Below are 22,096 nucleotides of genomic sequence, written 5' to 3' on the forward strand. Positions count from 1 at the left end.
AAGAACAAATAAATCCGACCATATCTTGTAATGCATTGGCGGGAATTACCACTCCTCAAACCATCAAGATAGAAGGACAAATCAAGAAGAAAAAGGTAATAGTGTTGATTGATTCAGGAAGCACCCACAATTTTATTCATTGTAGGGTAGCAAAAGAATTGAATTGCTTCCTATATCCAGCACCAGAGTGTCAAGTGATGATTGCAAATGGAGGAACAATAAATTGCTCTGGAAAGTGCCATAATATCAAGCTATCCATGGGAGAATATGTATTGACTAGCCCAATGCTTTCCATTCCAATGGGAGGTGCTGATGTTGTACTAGGAGTCCAATGGCTACAATCCTTGGGTACAATAGCTTTTAATTTTCAAGAACTTTTCATCAAATTTTCTACGGAAGGAAAGGAAGTTGAATTAAGGGGTATTGCAGGGAAACCAGGAAAGATAATCAGCTCTAATGGCATGACAAAGCTTCTAAAAAAGGAGCAAAGAGGTGTAATTGCACAATTATGTTCGCTAGATGTTTCCACATTGGAATCATCTATTTCTCCAGATCTCCAAAAAGTCCTGGACAATCATTCCAAGGTATTTGAGACTCCCAAAGGTCTCCCACCTATGCGTGATCATGATCATGCTATTCATCTGATTCCAGGAAGTGTTCCTCCAAACATCAGGCCGTACAGATATCCCTATGTCCAAAAAAGTGAAATTGAACGTATGGTTGCAGAAATGCTAGAGGCTGGTATAATTCAACCGAGTCAAAGTTCTTTCTCAGCTCCAGTAGTATTGGTGCACAAGAAGGATGGATCATGGCGCATGTGTCCGGATTATAGGGAGCTCAACAAGCTCACTATTAAAGATAAGTTCCCCATTCCTGTCATTGATGAATTACTGGATGAATTGCATGGATCAATTTACTTCACCAAGTTGGATCTTCGTTCGGGATATCATCAAATCAGAATGAAGATTGAAGACATTCCGAAAACGGCATTTAGAACTCATGAGGGTCATTATGAATTTTTGGTCATGCCTTTTGGCCTTACCAATGCACCTTCAACATTTCAAGGTTTGATGAATTCAATTTTCAAACCATTCCTTAGAAAATTTGTGTTAGTATTTTTTGATGATATACTAATCTACAGCAAGTCTTGGAAGGATCATGTTGAACATGTTGACAGGGTGCTACAACTATTGGAGGAGAAACAATTATATGCAAAAAGATCCAAATGTTTCTTTGGAGTCCAGGAGGTGGAATATTTGGGTCATATTGTATCTCATGAAGGAGTTAAGGTAGACCCTAGCAAAATTAAAGCCATTAAGGAATGGAAAATCCCCACATCCATAAAGCATCTGCGAGGATTTCTTGGGTTGACAGGGTATTATCGCAAGTTTGTTAAGAATTATGGGAGAATAGCAGCACCTCTAACAACATTATTGAAGAAAGATTCATTTTCATGGACTCCGGAAGCAACAAAGGCCTTTGAACATCTTAAAGAGGCAATGTGCCAAGCACCGGTCTTAGCTACACCGGACTTCACAAAAACCTTTATTGTGGAATGTGATGCTTCAGGAAATGGAATTGGTGCTGTTCTAATGCAAGATGAAAGACCCATTGCTTTTGAAAGTCGTCCAATCAAGGGAAAGTTTTTAAGCAAAGCTATTTATGAGAAGGAAATGTTGGCAATACTCCATGCACTTAAGAAATGGCGACCCTACCTAATGGGAAGACACTTCAAGGTAAAAACGGATCATGATAGCCTTAAATACTTTTTAGAACAAAGATTATCCTCTGAAGAGCAACAAAAGTGGGTCACAAAGATGTTGGGTTATGACTTTGAAATCATCTACAAAAAAGGGAAGCAAAATGTGGTGGCAGATGCACTCTCAAGAAAGGATGAGGATGTGGAAGCATTGTTGTGTGCCATTTCTATTATCCAACCAGATTGGATAAACGAAGCAAGGGAGGAATGGAAGAATGACGAAGAAGTGTGGGCACTTATTCGAAAGCTACAACAAGATTCCAGTACTTCTGATACATTTAGCTGGCAAAATGATTCGTTATGGTACAAAGATCGCTTATACCTCTGTAAGAATTCCCAGCTAAAACAAAAGATTCTTATGGAATTGCACACTTCTCCCTTAGGAGGGCACTCAGGATTTTTAAAAACTTACCACAGGGTTAAGAAGGAATTTTTTTGGGATGGCCTTAAATCAGATATTCAAAAGTTTGTGGCGGAATGTTTGGTTTGCCAACAAAATAAAGTTGAAACAATTAAGACACCAGGTCTATTACAACCTTTATCCATTCCAAGCCAACGTTGGGAGGAGGTTTCAATGGATTTTATCACAGGTTTACCCAAGTCTGAGGGAAAGAGTGTCATCATGGTGGTAGTTGACAGACTTACCAAGTATGCACACTTTTGTGCATTATCACATCCATTTAAAGCCAGTACAGTTTCTACTGCATTTATGGAAACAGTTCAAAAGCTACATGGAAACCCAAAGATTATTGTAAGTGACAGAGATCCCATTTTCACTGGAAATTTTTGGACAGAATTATTTTCTTGTCTTGGTACTCAGTTAGCTCATAGCTCATCTTATCATCCTCAATCTGATGGGCAAACTGAGATAGTAAACAAATGTTTGGAAGGATATCTTCGTTGCTTTGTATCTGATAAACAGACACAATGGGTCAAATGGTTGCCTCTGGCTGAATGGTGGTATAACACTTCCTTCCATACAGCAACAAAAATGACCCCATTTATGGCACTTTATGGGTATCAACCACCATCCATCACATCATATTTAAGAGAAAATTCTAAGGTTCAGGCAGTGGAACATCACATCGAACATCAACAACAAGTCCTCCAACTCTTAAAGGATAACCTCGTGTTGGCACAAAATAGAATGAAACAACAGGCAGATCAACATCGCAGTGAAAGAAGTTTTGATGTAGGTGATTGGGTATTCCTACGGCTACAACCATATAAGCAAATGTCCCTAAAGCAAGCTAAGAAGGATAATAAATTATCACCAAAGTATTATGGTCCGTACAAGGTGTTGCAAAAGATTGGTACTATGGCATACAAATTGGAGCTTCCTGCAGCTTCTCGATTGCACCCAGTTTTCCATGTTTCATGTTTAAAGAAGGTTATAGGTGACAAGCTCCCAATTCAAACAATATTGCCAGAACTTGACGAGGAAGGAAAAATTATATTGGAACCGGAAGCAGTCACAGAAACAAGAACTCGACAGCTACGAAATCGATCAATTTCAGAGTATCTTATCAAGTGGAAGAACTTATCCGCTGAAGATTCCACATGGGAGGATGAGAATTTTATGCAGAAGTATCCAGAACTACTCAAGCGTTGAGGACAACACTTTTTTGAAGGAGAGGGGCATGTTGGGTCCCTATAATACTAGTGATTACCCCATTACTATTGTAGTTATACCCCTTATTTATATTGTTGTGCCCCTATTACCCCCATATTGTTATTTCTGTGCCCCATAGAATCCCTCTATTGTTATTTTTGTGGCTTTATATTATTATTGTTAGGTCGGCTGGATTATATTGTGACTCCTTAGACTCCTATATATAGAAAGGAGGTTTTGTCATTTGTATCATCCAAGAATTGTTCATTTATGTAATGTAAAGGAGGTTGCCCCCTCGAAGAGGCTGAATTCTAAGGCGTTGATCTATCTCTTCTATCTTTTCTTGAGCTGGTTTCATAATTTTTTCATATATACCACTATTAGTAGCTAATTTACAGTATCTTATAACATGACCAAAATTTAGTCATATTTCTTTGGTGATTAATTGGTTTCAAACAATGACTAGAATTTGCATATATATGTCTATTAGTAGCTAATTTACAGTATCTTATAACACGACCAACATTTTTGTCATTAATTGGTTTTCTTGGGTGATTATTTAGTAATATATTTTGTTGTAGATTTGGTCAATAATTGTGGCAATCAATGACCAAATCAATGACTACATTAACGACCAAATAAATGACTAAATCAATGACTAAATTAATGATCAAATCAATGACTAAATTAATGACCAAATATACTACTAGACAACAAAATTGAGACAACCAATTAATGACTAAGCTAAAAATGACTAAAATTTGGTCGCGTTATAAGATACTGTAAATTAGCTACTATTGGTCACCGACCGAAAAATAGTCATTTATATGCAAATTTTAGTCATTTTTTAGTAACTAATTAGCCATTGTGTACTAGTGTTGTTACATGGGTGCCCGAATATGCTCGGATTGTGCAGACATTGGGGGCATTCTAGATCGGGCTTAGGTTTAAATTTCCTTTGATTTGGTTACGAGTAGAAGAATATCAGTCGGACTACCACCTATGTGATTATGAAGAAGAATCCTGGCCATGATAGTTGATGGCCACTCAGAGGTATAGAGATCTGGGTAAAGACACTTCTGGTGCTTACATTTTGATAGGCTTACATCAGGGGTACAACAGGAGAAGCTGAGGTTCTGCATGGGGACATGCAGTTGCTTCGGTTGGGGGGAGATGTTGGGTGTGACTTTTCACCTATTTTCTGAACTTTCTTTCCCCAGTTTTGATCCTCTTATCTTCTAGGCCCATGAAACTTCACATGATTAATCACCCTTTTTCTCATTTATACAACCTATTCCATTGTCATGTTATTTTGCCATGTTTTGCTGACTAATATGATACTATATTCCTTTTTTTGGATAACTAGGGTGATCATTGGAGGACTATTTTGGAAGATATTTTATTTTTCAGGTGTTGCTCGCAGGAACAAGGTTATGGAGTAAACAGGCCATGCTGATCGGTTTCAGAGTAGGGTAGAACAGTTTGTTGCTACACCCTGTATGTTGTCACAGGTTGCTATTACACACTAAATGTTGTTATAGGCTACAATTACACCACATTATTATATAGAGGACCGTTGTTACACCAAGAGTGTTGTCACCAGTGATTTCCGTTACATCCCGAACCGCTATTCAACCGCTGGATGTTGTTGCACTGGAGCTGGAAAAGTTATGGGTACTATTCCACACAACAGTTGTCGGGTGTTAGGAATTGTTTATTTCAGAAGCAACAGACCCAGGTGATTGCAATATTAACCAATGTATCTGATAAGTATTTGTATTTTTAGAAATAGGTTGTAACTACTTCTATTTTATGACCAGAATGAGAATCGTGAGATTCTCATGATTGATTTATTCCTAATTTCGGGCATGTAATAATTATAAAAGAGACTCAATTTCCCATGTACAAGGACGACATATAGAAAATCATTGTTACTCTTATCTTGTAACTTTGAATTATTTTTAATATTAAAATCACTGCGGTGATGATGTTACTTCTCTTCATCTGATTCGTTAACCATTCTCATGTTATTCCTGCACCCCTGCTAAGGAGGAAGGGCCCTCCTTTTTAGCAGGGACTACAGCGGTAGAAGTAGTGTACATTATTATTTCTTTTATTGTCATATGGTTTTATGTTGTTGCTGTATAAATTGTGAAATACATCTGCTTTTGTTCCATATTATATTATGTTGTTACATTGATTTGATTAAACAGAATCATAGTGACCAGCTGGTGTAGTCATTATTTTACTGTGTGGTGCTCGCTTACTCTGGTAATTGTGAAGTGTGATTTCAATTCTGTGGAGTGATTTAATTTCTACATGAATTATTTAAGTTTTGCAATTGATTCAGCAACATATTTTACTGTTCCTTCTATTTTTATTCTTGGTTGTAGTGTATCGGCACAAACAATGTGAACTCCATTGAAACAGCAAGACCTACCCTGGGTTGACAATTAAATGTTGCAGTCTCAGTCAATTGGGATTGATTAAAACAACACTACATCACCCAACTCTTCTCCTCTAGGAGGTTCTTGTTTCAAAATGTTTTGGATTGGAACTGAGAACTTCTCAACATGAGCACTACAATAATGTATCATCAAAGAACAACAAAAATTGAATCAAATCTCCGAGCACTGAACACACCAAAAGCAACAATACAATCTCACCACACTACTCCAATCAAAACTTCATCTTCTCAATCACTACACAAATATCATGGTTGAAACATACTTCATCTATCTACTGCTAAAACTGCAAACTATTCAGAAAAATTACATAGAAAACTCACACGACTTGCAATCTCTTCTCCAAGCTCACTCTTGCTCAACGCACTAGTAGAATCAACAATACTCACAATGATATTTATCCAATATGTAGATGAACACAAGTGCTCAACACAATAAATACCAAGAACTACTGGGCATCAAAACTATGTTCATATGCTTGATTTTACCTGGATTTATCTCATTGACTTAATCAACCACTAACTCCACTTTCCTTTTTGATCTTTTAAAATTTTATTGGCTTCTGGAGTTCCCACAATATTTTCTGACCATAAACCGAAATGTTCCAACCAAGAATGTCACAGAACATAAAAATTAGTTGATTAGTGTGAGGAATGCAGAGAAAAATTTGTAAAAAGGCTCGGTCACATGCACAAGCTTTCCTGAAATCAAATGGACCTTCTGGTCACTCCCCTGGGCCTGTCTCCAAGTGATTAGAGCTTTTGAATTTCACTGATGACCATCCTCCATTCGACTGCGTCGAAATCTCAGTAGAAACATTAGTCCTTTAGCCCAGAACCTTTGCCACCTATTGAACCATCTTCTTCAACATCTAAACACTCCTCCAAGCCTCTGCAAAAAGTCTGCAATTGATGAAATAGGCCAAGAACGAGTCAATGACATGCAAGACATATTATGCCAATCTCAACAACAAGACCAACACCTCAAGCTCCTCAAGCAATGACCACAACATCCCCAACACCTGTAGCAACATCTCTAACTCCTATAGCAGCAACCTCAACACTTACAACATCATCATCAAGTTATCCAACTTCCTCCATCACTGATAGAGGCATCTCCAACACTAGCAGTCATGACTCAACACATGTAGCAACATATCCAATGTCTCCAAGACATGTAGAGACATATGGAACATCTAGAGCAACACTCCAATCTCCTACAACAATAGCATTTCCAATCAACACATGTCAACCTCAACCAAACATCACATTACCTCCATAAGGTATAGTCATAAGTGTGTTTACATTAGTGGAAACTAACAATACCATCAATCCAAGAATCCATCACACATGCACTTGACAAGCAACATCTTCAACCTGTTGACATCAATGCCAACACTACAATGCCAAAAAGTTACCAATTTGGCATTGATGTCAACCTCCACAACATGTGAGGCTGATGTCCATATTGGAGCTGCAAATATCCATCCAAATTCTCTCCCCCTTTGACATCAATGGAAAAGGGCCATACTAACACTGAAAAACAATGCCGATAATGTTCCTAGATGGGAGAAGGACCCCCCTATCATACACAACACCATAATGATGCAACCCATAAAGGTATCTCCTGCAAGATAAGCATGTGGAACAAGGAAACCGGCTACCAACGCCTCTATCCAATGCCATGCCAACTTTGAAGAGAGAACATGTTCCCCCTAAGCATGTAATGTAGTTGTAATCATAGTCTCAGCATGTTGAAGGAACACATATACCTGCTGCAATGATCCTCCTTGGTAAGGAAAAGATACTACTACTCATGGACCATGACTCCAATTGACTTTGGACATGATATACAATACATTATAATATAATATAATGCTTCATGGAGAAAATACATGGTTGTGACAAATACATAGGACTGATATATAGATCCTCTATAGAACCTCCTATCACTAGCTAGGACTCTGTGGACCCAATTTTACATCATGCACCCAATATGTGGGGCTACAACAATGATATACAACATGAAACATGACTTGGACTCCCATTGACCCATACATAGATAATGACAAGACATGCTAGACACCATGGGTCTCTCCATGAGCAATGTGCCCAAAAGATGAATCAATGGCAATACATGGATTTTACATATGTACATAAATGTACTCTCATTAATACATACCAAAATTATAAAATAACATGAGTACATGGCATCAATAAGCATCAACATATCCTCGATATGGAAACAACAATATAATGCAGTACATAGCATGTGCATCAAAGCATAAGACCTCCATGATAAAAAAATATAATCTCGCAATGTGTAGTAGCATCATAGAAGAACTAGCAATATCATGTGCTAGTATATCACCACTCAACACATTGGCCATCACCATGCCATCAATGAACATCTTGCTTCACAATCATAGAAATCACTGACAACCACCACCATACTCAACATGTGCATCAACAAGAAAAACAACTGATAGCAGCAACATAGGAAAATGTCATATAATAGCAACAAATATATCCTCACCAACCATCAACATAATGCATCATCATTATGAGAAACACATCAAAATGTAACAACAATAAAATATCATGTGAAATCTCTCAATGAGTGCAAATACCTAGTAGTAACATCCATCATGCCAAAACATCATAAGCAACAACAAATGCAAAACCTCATCGTAGGTGAAAACATATCATCAATGAGGCATAACGTAGCAAATCGGTGAGCGAAAAAACATGTATACTCCATATATGAGCAAGAAAATATAAATCATAATGATTAGACAATATCTCATCCATCATCATGTATCAAACTATCATGAGAAACAACAATCATCTTCCTCATGTTTTATCCATCCAAAAAAACATGAACAGCAACATGATACATCTAGAATAGTAAACACAAGTAATAAAGTGCATACACTAGATGAACTATATCCAATATATCATCTGATCTCCATAGAAGCTACACATTCATGAAATCATATGCCAAAAGCATCAACTATATGACGCAAAAACATATGATCTTGCTACCATATGGCAGCAACAACAAAACATTCATCCCTGCAACACACTCATGATAAATAAGCACAATAAATCTCCTCCAAAATGAGCATGATGCCAACAACTGCAAGTCCATTTGGAAGAAAAAATTCTCCCCCTGAATGTGTGATCCCCCATCACACCTAGACAATGCACATACAAATATCTATATGGCTTCCATATCAACATTAGCATCAATAAAATCAAAACATATAGATGCTCCAACTAAAACCAAATAGAATTAGATCTGAAACGAAAATTCACTTCAAAACTTGTGAACTCCCCTTAAATACATGCATCTCTAAAAATGCATATTTGCCTTCACATACAGCTACAAAATTAAGAATTTTCATGTAACTCATAATGCATCCATATGCTCCCCCTAAGGCCAAACTGGCCTCAATTTTTGGAGGGAGTTCCTTGTTGCTCTTTTCTCCTCCAAACTTTCAACTATTGATCCTTCTTCTTCTTGTGTGGTTGACCTTTCATATTTTCTTTTCTTTGATTCGATCTCCTGAAACACATGGGAAGCTTGCAATCCTTAGCCTTATGGCCAACATTATCACACAAAAAACATCTAATGTGACAAAGGAATAGAGGAATAGGGTGATGTATTCTATTGGTGTAATTTCCATTCCTTGCTTGTGCCTTGCAATCAATAGCCCTATGGCCAAAATCATTGTACGAGAAACAATAACCATAAAATGGACTATTATACCCGAATAATGGAGATTTCCTTTGCTTGCAGACTTGATGTAGCTTCTCATTTCATTGCTCCTTTTGATGAGAGAGATTGATCTCTCCATTACTGCAACTTGTTGTTATGTGTCAACGAATTCCACAATTATAACACTTCCCAATTCTATTCTTCTTCTTGGACGTCCTCTTATTTTTCTGCTTCATGCACAACTCTTGATTCTTATTATTTTTGTTGTAACTAGTTTCTCCAACAATTTTTTATTTTATTGTAGATGCTTGAGCAGTAGCTTTGAGCCTCTCCAATTCTTATCTTGCAGAAATTAGTTCAACCTTCAATTTCTGGAACTCATCTTCTAGCTCATTGTATTGCTTCCTCATTCCAATCTCAATGTCCATTCCTTCTTGCAGTTGAAATTTCAAATCTGAAATTTCTTCTTTAAATGATCACTCCTTTTCATCAAACATTTGTAGTAGCATCCACTGATCTTTATTTTTAGCCACAAGTCTTTGAATTTTTGCTTCTAATGTTGTTATCTTTGATTGATCATCAAGATTGATGCTCTATATCTCACTTCTATCACTAGTGCCTTCATCATCTTCTTGTGAGGAGGATTGCTTTGTTATTGTAATAAAAGTAGAATCCTTTGCAATGTTCTCCATTTTTGAAAAAAGAAATTTTCCTCTAAGATACAAATTCTGCAACTTATCCAACATTTCTTTGGTGGTCTCACAATGCTTCACAAAATTGCTATCAAATTTTGGAATACTATTCAAAATAATATTTGTAGCCACATCATTATATTTATCTTTAATTCCATAACCAACTGATAGAAAAATATCTTCATCAACAGATATAAAAATATGAATCCAAATTTGTTCTCCAAGTTGCAAATTCATCTTTGCTAAGCACTGAAATTCCTTGTTGATTCATTTTTGAAAAAAATGGAAAAGTCTGCCAAGAACTCCAAGATCCACTCTCCAACGATCAAGCTGCACCTGAGATCCCCGCTCTGATAATAATTGTTAGAAACTAGATCACTACTTGGGGGGTTAATTAATAGTGTGAGCACTTTTAAACTTTTTCTCCAATCAATTATTATTTAGCATGCATAAAATGAAACACGTAATCATAGATTAGAGAATCAAACATAAACCATAAACCATAAAACATTAACCACAATTGACACAAATATTTACGGTGGAAAATCCCCTCCAGGGAAAAAATCCACTTGTTGCTACTGCACTGCTCAGATTCTATTATGTCAAACAATTCTTTACATAGAGATATAAATATGGTTATTATCAAATGGAGATTGTTTCTCATGCGTATCTACAGACTACCATCCGCTGAAGGTCACCACGATCAACGATCCTTGCCTGGTTACTCCTAAACTATCAATGACTCTACAAACTATGATCTGCTAGAAGCTGCCACAACCAACGAGACTCACCCATCTTCTGCCAAACTATCCAACCACCATTGGATTGAGAAATTTTTTCACTAATATTAATTTCACCTGAGTCACCCAACTCTTCTCCTCTATGTGGTTCTTGTTTCAAAATGTTTCAGACTAGAACTAATAAGTGTGGCCACTCATTCATCATCATATTGACTGTTATCACTCAGGTTGTCCTTCTGGTCAGCTCAAAAGGATACGGCGGAGGTAACCACAAACCAATATTTGGACTGCAGGTTCTAGCCCACCTGTAATCAGAGAGGGCTCTCTCTTTCTGATTTAGCTTTGTTGATAAGGTTTTTAGGCTAGTTATTAAGTTCAAGGGGTTTTGTTTTGATTTTTGGTGGGAAGGATGATACTCTCAGGTAAAGAGGCAGGGATAGCATGAAAGTTTTAGAACCATTGGGCGTGGAGTCAAGGAGTAGGACTGCTGGTGTGTTTTCCTGGTCACAAGAGGGAATTATGGAGCAAGACAGCTGCATATGAAACAATCGTTCAAGGTAAAAGAGATGGATTAAAGGCTAAGGAATGAGGGGCAATTAAGAATCTCTCATTCAGGTTAGCAGAAGGAAGATAAATGAGCTCTATCTAGGAGCAGCTAAGAATTCCTAGATAACAGTCATTCATATGTGAAATAGATCAAACATGAGCCATAAAGGAATTCATATTTATGCCTAAATCAAGAGGAAAACATTAAGAAGCCACAGAAACTGAGCATAGAGTGCAGCTAAGCAAATTCTAAACCAATCCTTTATTCAGTGACTTGAGCATATGTGAAATTGAAATAACAGAGGTAAGGAACACTTATTGATTTATACTGTAGCACAAGAATTCCACATTCAATTCTTCAAACCATTAGACACAGAGCAGACAGTCATTCCTCCAAGCTTTTCAACAATCTTTGATTGAATAAAACATCTCAGATATACAGTGCGAGTCTCTAATGAGGATTATCAACCAACCAACCCTTTTTACAACGCAGAGGGTTGTATAAATAGGGAAAATTATCCAAAATTAATCTATTACAGCCGACCTAAACAGGTCTAAAAGAAAATGATTACTTTAACCTAATCTTATCCAAAAATAAATGCATAAAAATATCTTTGAGCTACGCTGAGGGCAGCTGTATCAAACTGAGTTAATGTCTGTCCTGGGTGGCTCGGTGCAGTCTTTCTGTAATAACTGTGATTTGTCTTTTATCTCCACCTCTAACTTGGTTTTGCTGCTGTTTGCTGGAATTAATGTGCACTAATCCTGACTAGATAAGTTTTTAAATGGCCTTAAATTCTTTGCTGACTTTGATGGAGGCTTTTAATTTCACCTGCTTTGATGTTGCCAAACTGATACACTTTGCCGCTTCATCTTTCCTTTGATACACTTTGGCACTGAACCTGGCCTCTTTAATGTCTTCTGAGTGCTTTAGACTGTCCCATCGATCTTTCATGGCAACTGTTCGGCCCTCTGTTGCTTTAAAAACTTTTTTTGCCCCTTTCTGTATGCTTCGCGAAGAAATTCTGGTCATTCTGCGCCTTTTGGGCTTGCTGGGGGCCGCGCGGTGAGGGGTTTTCCATTTCGGCCTATTTCCCGTAGCCATGCGTGATTAGCGCTAGGCACTAATTGCGCATGAAAAATTGCCTCATATTCTGATTCTGGGCTTCCTAGGCTGCGATTTGCACCTTTTGAACTTTTTGACGATGACGTCAGCATGATGTCAGCAGTGGGTCCCAGTACGGCGGTGACGTGGCAGGATGATGTCAGCAGTACGGCTGAGTGAGGTGGCGGTATCGCAAAGGAGGTGACGTGGTAGTACGGTGGCAGCTACGTGTCAAGGACACGGTGGCAGGAGGCCGACGCGGGATGGTGACGTGGCAGGGTGACTTCACGCTGATGCAGGAGGGGGGAGAGCGATATCCAGTTTTGGGCGCACCACCTTTCAGCGTAGGTGGTATTGGAAGAGGGGGCTCCGCCACAGCCGGGAGGGTGACACGTGGCGGGAGTACGACAGGAAAACCGCTGATCTCCCGGGCGTTAACCCTCGGCGGCTTCGGAGATGAGAAGACCTGCCCACCGTAGATCTGTGGCGCGGGCGATCAGACGACTGGTGGAACAGATGAGGCGGTGGAGGGATAATGGACAGGGCCCGCGACGCATTTTGAATAATTTATTAAATGGCAGTGGGGGTTTAAACATTAGAAAAGTGGGTTTACGGGGTTATAACAGATTTTAAAGGCATCGAAAGGGGTCCGAAAGCCCAGAAAGATGGATTTTATGCAGTTTGAGAAGGGTTTTAAGGCAAAACAAGGGGTTTATGCCTTGGGAGAGTGAAAACAAGTTAAATAAGATGGTTTTTATACACATGAAAGGAATTTTATGCTGTGTGATGGAGTAAAATGCATAAAAAGATAGTTTGAGGGTGGAAATGAGGGCTCTTGCTGAGTTTCAGATAAACTTAGCAATTCCCAATGAACTTATGGTTATGTTTCAACCAGGGGAAGGGATAAGTATATAGGGGAGCTATTAACATAATTTTAGTAGGGGAAAGGGAAAACCGATAGGGATTTACATAATAGAATCAGTAGTTAATATGAAAGTGTGAAGAAAGCGCTAAGTATGTGAATCTTAGGCTATTAGGGGGGATAGAACTTGTAGAAGAGATATCAGCACTCCTAAGTAAAGCATATCTCTACTTAGGCAGATGTTTTATGAAACATGATGAAACTAAGAGGCTCAAGCAGATCTTGACCTCTTCAGGGAAGTTAGTGAGTGATTTAGGGAATTAGAAGAAGGGGGAGTTAGACATGCCTCGTTTGACCCGCTTCAAATGAAAACCTACCTTACAATTGTGATCTGTAGTAGAATATCACTTTGAAAACAAAATTGATCATAAATCGACATTCTGCAACCTCAAAACTATCTACCTAGCCTACTTACCTAACATTTTTTCTTCTTTTGGTTTGGGTGCACTTAGACTTGTAGACCCTGCTCTAAAATTCTTCTTTTGACTGCCCTCCTATCTAAATCTGCACTTATTTATGCCAAGGGCCGAGATTAAGCAGTTGGGCTCCTTTGATTCTCTACCTATCTAAAAATCTGCGAAGATTAAGCTGTTTGGACAAATATTCATTCTCTATTTCTAAAGCAAGAAATTGAAACCTAGGGAAGCCAAGATTAAGCTGTTTGGACTTCCCTTAACAGAACATTCTTCAAAAAATGGTTAAGTCATGAAAATTGGAATACAGCAGTGGCATTTGGACTGGCACACTTTCATGGCCTCTTCTTTGACCTCTTTCTAGAAATATGGAGCATTGCAGGATGCAAAGTATGACATATTTGGCATGTAAAAATGTCAATCATGAAAGATGAATACCTGTTGCAACAGGAGGCTAACAGTGGCTCCACTTGGGGATGGCTTTTCCTTGTGAAAAGCCAAGAACAGCAGGTTAGACTGCCTTGATCTTCTATTGTTGTTGTAGACTGAAAAAACTTCTTTGTGCTGGCTGTTAAGAGTGTGAAACTTTGAAATATGAACAGCTCTCTCCTCAACTGAATTACTATGAACTGTATAGCATTGCCTACTTTCTTCTGCGTGCTTAATGTTATGTACAATATTGCTTGAGCATTCTGCCTTTGAAAAATATAGATCAAAACTGATGTGTTTCTTTAGCTCTGGTCTAGAAACAGTTGCTGAAAGATTGCTCCTCTCCTATTGATACTGTTTGACTGAAGACTGTAAGCTGCACACTGTTTGCTTTTACCATGAATTTATGTGATATAACAGTACTACTCTTGTTGTTTTGCTGAGTTTAATGCAGAGACAGAGCTTTAAAAATGGAATAGTGGCATTGGCTGTGTCTTAGCAAACTTTGCTGCTGCTTCTCTAACAACCGAACTGCTTATACAAAAAATAAACAAAGTGCTGATATATACAAATATCAATGTACAAAGAGATATGTACAGAGCTGGATTGTATCCCTTTAAAAGGGATCATGGTAATGTTTTAACATTCGGCCATTAATAGGGCCTTCTTCAGTAGTGTTGCCCTCTACAGATTTGAGAAAATATGTGTTATTCCCCTGAACAGCAGAAATAACAAATGGCCCTTTCCATAAAAAATCAAATTTTGCATGTTTTCCCTTGTCTTCTCTTCGTGAATCCCACCTTAGAATTTTGTTGCTAACACAGAAATCTTCCGCCTTAACTCTTTTGTCAAACATCTTTTTGAGCTTCTCTTGCAAAATCTGAGCTCTGTCATAGACTTGCTCCCTGGTTTGCTGAAGATGGATGGTCTGATTGATTCTTCGTTGAATTTCATTTGGTTCAGCCTGAATCTCCTATAACAGTTTGATAGTAGGGATGCCCAAGGATGAAGGAAATCTGGCCTCCATACCATATACTAGCTCATAAGGGCTCATCCCAATGGATTTCTTTGTTGAAAGTCTGTCTGCCCATAGGGCATTTGTGAGCTTTCTATGCCAGTTCTTCTTGTTTTCTTCTAGCACTTTCTTTATGATATTATTCAGGCTCTTATTAGATGACTCAGCCAAGCCATTACCTTGGGGCTAATAGGCCGTAGAGTGGCCCAAGGTAATATGAAATTTATGGCAAAAGTTGATCATCTTTTTGGATTTGAAAGCAGCGGCGTTGTCAGTAATGATCTTCTTAGGGCAGCCAAATCTAGAAAGGATATTGCACTCAAGGAATTGGATAATGATGGTGTCATTGGCTTGTCTACATGGGATGGCCTCAACCCACTTGGTGAAATAGTCTGTGGCTGTTAGAATCCATTTGTGCTGGCCTGAGGAGGAGGGATGGATTTCTCTAATGAAGTCAAGACCCCATTGTTGAAAATGCTTTTCAGTTGAGATGGGTTTAAGGGGCAAGGGCAACAACTTTCTTTTGCCCTCAAAGATTTGGCATTTGTGACATGAAATGGCAAATTTCTTTATATCTGCAAAAAGAGAGGGCCAATAGAAACCAGCCCTTAAAATTTTATCAGCAGTGGACTTCCAATATAAATGTCCTCCACAGTCACCTGCATGGAATTCTTTCATGACATTGTTAGTTTCACTCATGGTTAAACAATTAAGCAATATACCTTCATGATTTTTCCAAAATAAAGCACCATCTATGACACAAAACTTCGAAGCTTTCATCTTTAAAAATCTTTTCTTGGTTCTGGACAATCCTAGAGGAGCAAACAGGTTTAACAATACAAAGCATATATCAGCATACCATGGGGATTGCAAAAAGGTTTCACTGATCTGTGGAGTCGTCAGCTCCTATTCATTGTCCAATTGGTTAATGTCTAAGGCTTGGAAGTTTGTTTCGGACATCAGTTTGGCTAAACCTTGTCCCTTTATGAGCTTGGTTGGTTTTATTTCTATGTTATATTCAAGGATGTTTGCAATCCATTTTCCTCTTTTGCCCTCTAATCCCTCTTGGGTTAATATGTCTTTTACAATAGCATTTGGGACATAGGCAATCACATGTGAATATAAAATGTAGACTCTGAAATCCTTGATGGCCTTAACAAGGGCATAGGCCTGCTTTTCCATGATTTGGTACTTCAAAGGGGCATCTCTTAAGGCTCGGCTGAAAAATGCAATTGGCTTTTCATTTCCCTGATCATCCTTTTGCAAAAGGACAACAGCTATGGTGTGATCAGATGCAAAAGAAAATATGATAAAGTCCCTATCAAATTGTGGACTTGTGAGGACAGGGGCTTGGGTTAAGGCAGATTTTATGCCCTCAAAGGCTTGCTTTCTCTCAAGAGACCATCTTACCTTGGCATCCTTTTTTAACATGTTGCTTAACAGTCTTATCAGCTCAGCTAGATTTGGGATAAATCTCCTTAGGAAGTTGATCTTCCCAAGGAATGCTTGCAACTCTTTTATGTTCCTTGGATATGGGATTTGGAGGATGGCTTGGATTCTTTCAGGATCAATTCTAATCCCATATTTTGATATGATATGGCCAAGAAGCCTGCCTTCTTCAAGGCCGAAGAGGGACTTCTTGGGGTTCAAGGAAATGCCATATTGTTACAGGGAAAAGTGTCTATATAGAACTGCTCTATCCCACTAAGGTGTGACAGCTTCCTTAGAAACAAACAGAGAAAAGCTACTTATGTTTTTCCTTTATGAATTATAAATAGAGAGGAATAGAAAGACCAACCTATGTCTTGCGCTAATCCTTCGATTCGATCCCTCTCTTCTTTGATAGTCCCCAACTACCTGCTCCCTTACACGCCCAGCTTCACAAAGTACCTGTAAGATCACAGAAGCATAGCACTACACAAAGACATGGATCTATAATCATAAACAATCTAGGATCAGATGTAAATTGACCATACAAATGTAACAAGCATCAATGATACAAAAGCATGGAGGAAAACTCAAATAGCTTTTATTGATAAAACAAGAAAAGATCCATGAGGAGTTACAACCGGTTGTTCTGACCCAACATCAAACTCCCAGCAAAGAAGCCCCTCTTCACCTCAAACAAATCTTAGATCACCCAACAATCTGATGTTTGTCTCTAGAAACCAACAACAATTCCTTACAATATGCAAATTCCAGCCTCTAGATCTCTAGGATGAGGGATCCATATATAGATATCTATAAGGGGGATGAGTCAGCTTGTGATTTGATTAGTGTCTTCTCTCTGATAGTTCTTGCTTCCACTTGGAGACTGAGGGCCTCTTACTCATACTTTGGTCGAATTCAGTGAGGCAAGTGTCACAGGAGAAGATTTTGGAAGCTTCCATTGCCTCTCCACCTCGCGGAATGACACTGCCATTTGTCATTTCTCGCCCATCGCACCCCACTGAAGGGACTTTTGAAATGAAACACACCCTCCTAGTGTATTTGAGTGAGATGCAACGCACCTAGCCAGTGGAGCAGTTGCAATGATCCTATTTTGACGAATTCTGAGTAGTTTCTCATGGAGAACTTCTGGGAGAAGCTGTAATTTGTTGACCTTGTTCCTTTAGGGGTTAGAACAACACTTTTAGGGACTTAGGAGCCCTTGGTTTATGGACATTTCATGCTTGGGGTTATAGGGCACAAAAATGTCTATAACAGTTGCCCCCTAAAGTATGAGGCCGTTAACCTTTTGGTGTCGGGTGAAATGCTTTATTATGAGGATCCGAAGTTCTTTCAATGCTGGGAGGAGACCTGTAATAAGATACAATACAATACGTTATCTTCGTAATATTTTCATGATCTAGCTGAGGCGTGCCTTCCCATGCTCAGCTTTATAAATTCATTTTCATGTACATAGGACAGACAATCGTCTGAGTGTAGACTGATGATTCTGGTAGAGCCATCATCCTTTTGATAGGATGATTATCTGTGCTGCAATGATGTACATTTAATGTCTTTATTTCCCTGAATATATATCGCAGCCCGGATGGATGAAACTAGATCCGGAGTCTTCAATCTCGTCTGATCTTCACTCGAAGTACAAGTCGATCCATGTGAGAAATGTTCTGAAGTTGAACATGGAAAGACATCGCTTGATTACCAGTCAATGATGTAAAATGTTAACAAGCACGAGAGGAAGCACCGATAATGATAATGACCCTCAAGGTACTACAGTACAATTCATGTGATGTGAATAAAGGACTTGGCGTCGAACACCACGCAAAATATTTCGGTCGAAGGCCATTGATGTTAACCTGTCGCCGGAAGTGAGAAACCTGCCATTGAGGCATGCAAGCTTCAAAGTACTGAATGGGGTGTTCCTAGATCAACTTCTTCGATAATGAGCTGATGTCGACAAGAAGTGATCCGTCACAGGAGGGCCTTAATGAATCCCACATCAATGACACGGAACGGAGTAAATGATTTTAATGGAGGTGAAAACGATCTGGTGATATAAGGTTCAGGGTGGCGGTCATGAAAGAATGGAGTTAAATGTATGGTAGTGGGTGAGACATACGTGAATTCTCTGAATGACTTCTCTTGAACATATCGTTGACACTTATGTGATGGATTGGTATCATTAACCCAAAATGTGGATGGTATGGCGTGACCATGGTGATGTGATCGGTGAATGAAACAACCCAACCCGACTCGGACACGGAGCGGAAGTGTCATGTTCAAGAGCGACTTGCTACCAACAAAGTTTCTTTGATTTTTCTTCCCAATTTTTCCCCAGTCATTGCTGACCAGTACCTCTTTATTTTTGTCAAGCTTGAGGAGGATAACATATGCTTTTTCTATAATTTTCCCTTCGGACAAACCCATCGCTATGTTTTAACGAGCCTAGCTATAGTGAAACTCGTTCTCGTCTATAGACAAGTTTGTCGCTATTAATCTTTTTAACGAGTTTAACGACAAAGATAACTCGGTCCTTTTTAATTTTAGAGAGTCTGAAAAGGAACGTAAAGGTAACTCCAAAATTCCTTTTTTGTCATCTGATCCCTTAAGTCCGAAAAAAGTATAAAACAATACAGAAGGGATGGATTTTCGATACTTTTAACGAGCTGAACAAAACAAGCGCTCGATCTTTTTGTGTAATAATCCCTCAGGTACAAAAAGATTAAAATCTAGAGGAGGGATAGCACTTCCTGTCCCTTTAACGAGCTGGAGAGGCCAATGGCTCAGTAATCTTTTCATATTTTACGAGTCAGTTGAAAAGAGCTTAAAGGAGACTCATCTTTTGAGGAACGAGTGATAAAACGAGTAGCAGTTGATTCCAGGTAAGGTTTGGAATTTTCCAATCATGGCAGTGTCACAAGGATGGCTAGTGAAATCACTCTTCGTAGTTGTTCCTCAAAATGGGTAAACAATCAAATGGAGGTGAATGATCGGCCAATGCAAAAGTGGAGGTGATGGTGCAAACACGACCAAGGCTTTAAAGGCTGAAGTACTACATTCACGATGGTTATTTACCAGGAAATAGTTCATTTTTTAACGAGCTTAAACGCGGGTGGAAACATTTTCTCATGTCTTATGTTTATTTTTAAACGAGCTTGAACTATGTGCTAAAACTGCTCGATGCGGGTTTATTTTTTAACAAGCTTGAACCTTGCGGTAACACTGCTCGATTAATCCAGTCGTGTGATAAGAATGTCTCATATAAAAATGGCAACTTTTAGAGATTTTCCCCACATCCTTCCTTTATGCAAGTTAGGAAACGACCAATCCTACGAGTTTAAAGGGTTAGAGGTCCTAAAAATTTAAAAAATAAATAGTCGCTCTTCGCTTGCACTCCAAAAGGTTTGCATGCCCCCAGGTATAAAACAGAGTTTCAAGGTTACCTCCAACGAAACATTTGTTTTAGTGAGAGAGGCCTACCTCTTACAGGTTACCAAAGATAGTTCTATTTACGGCGTAAACAAAACACTTCTCCGGCGATGTTTACAGAAATAAACAAAGGTGAGCGGCGATGCCCACCAACTCACATAACTTTGAAAAGAGGATCTTGTTCCAGTCCAACTCCCTCTTCTAATCACGGACGGGAGTACGGAGGTCATATTCTCTCGCGGAAGCCTACCTTATACCCGAAGTTTTCCTGCCGAAGCAGACCAGGGTGCATGCCCCCTAGGTTTAAGTCATGTCCTCTCAAATCACTCGCGCTCATTGGGTGGACGGACTGGAGATTGAGACATTTCTTGCGTGAAAAGACCATTTAGGGATGGTATATGACTATTTGCTATGTGTGATCTAGGAAATGAAAGCTGGTCTACGAGCTTGACCACTCTTCCTTCGTGCGGAAAACACATCACTCTAAAGAGTGATGAGACAATGGCTCTCATGCAATAAATATAGTCTCGTCCAAGGAGTAGATTGTAATCCGGGGGTCCTTGAACTACCATCATGTTCATGTGAACGGTTTTCCCTCTCAATGTTATGGGCACATTGGGAAGGATCCCTAATGGTCGACTAGTTCTTTTATCAAAACCTGTTAGATTTCTCATCTCAGGCAAAAGCGATGGCGAACCAATCGCTTTCCAAGCAGTTGAGGAAAGGATACTCACAGAAGCCCCCTCATCTATGATGGTACCAGCCATAACTATTCTATATATTTGAACAATAATCTGGAATGGTATACTGGCCGGTAAACGGGGTCTGCCTAGTTGATTCCAGTCGAAGGAGACAACTAGGTTGCTTGGAGGTGGGACAGAATAGACGACCGGGTACAACTCTAACGAACTTCCTTCCTGCGGTAAAGGAACGGGTAAATTGCCCCCATGTTCGTTGGAGTCTGTGCTTATGAAAATAATTTGGACGGTGCCATCCTTGTTCTCTTCAGCGACTGTATCATCTGAAGATGGAACCTCTGAAGGCAAGACCAGGTCAATTGCCGCCTCGACCTTTTGACTTTCGTCTGGTATGGATTCAGATGGTTTATCTTCAATGATAAGTGCTTCGGCCGACCACCTGAGCGGGCTAGCCGAATTTTCAACTAGTGACGAACTCGGCAAGAGTTTTTTATATCCAGGAGGAAGTCGTAATGGTGAAACCGGACGATCGTCCAAAACTCTTTTAGCTTCGTCTAAGAAGGGACAACGGTGGATGGCATGATCACCTTCTCACAGTTTACAAGGAAATCTATATTTTCTTTTTTGTCCTGGGGCTTCTCTGTCACTAGTTGACGGTGTGTTCTCAACATGATCATCAGAGGTTGAAGACACCGGGTTGTGCATACGAGGAGACCATTCCCTTAAGATCCAAGGTATGCAAGGACAATCTCTGTGATAGTGGTCTCCTTTGCAAATGACACATGGCGATTTAGGCCTGGTCGGTGCAGTGTGTGGATTTTCGCTAGACGACACTCGTTTGCCCCCATTCGCTTTTGGCTCCTTCTTCTTCTTCTCTTTCTTATTCTTTTCCTTCTTCTCCTTAGATACTTGACTTTTGGCTTTACCAGCCCCATCAAGCGAAGAGGAAGGAGGAGAGGAAGAATTAGAGGAAGTAGAAGGTTGGTGGGTAACTCTGGACTCGTCTAATTGCTGATTCGATTGTTCAGGAATTGTGGTGTTCTGGACGACATAGGTTGAGAAGAGCCATACAGGAAAACCAATTGTCAGTCCTGGAAGCGACAAT

The sequence above is a fragment of the Pinus tabuliformis genome, chromosome 5_2 (genome assembly GCF_031772625.1).
Source record: "Pinus tabuliformis cultivar Carrire ecotype Pingquan chromosome 5_2, CPIR1, whole genome shotgun sequence".
Taxonomy (NCBI): Eukaryota; Viridiplantae; Streptophyta; class Pinopsida; order Pinales; family Pinaceae; genus Pinus; species Pinus tabuliformis.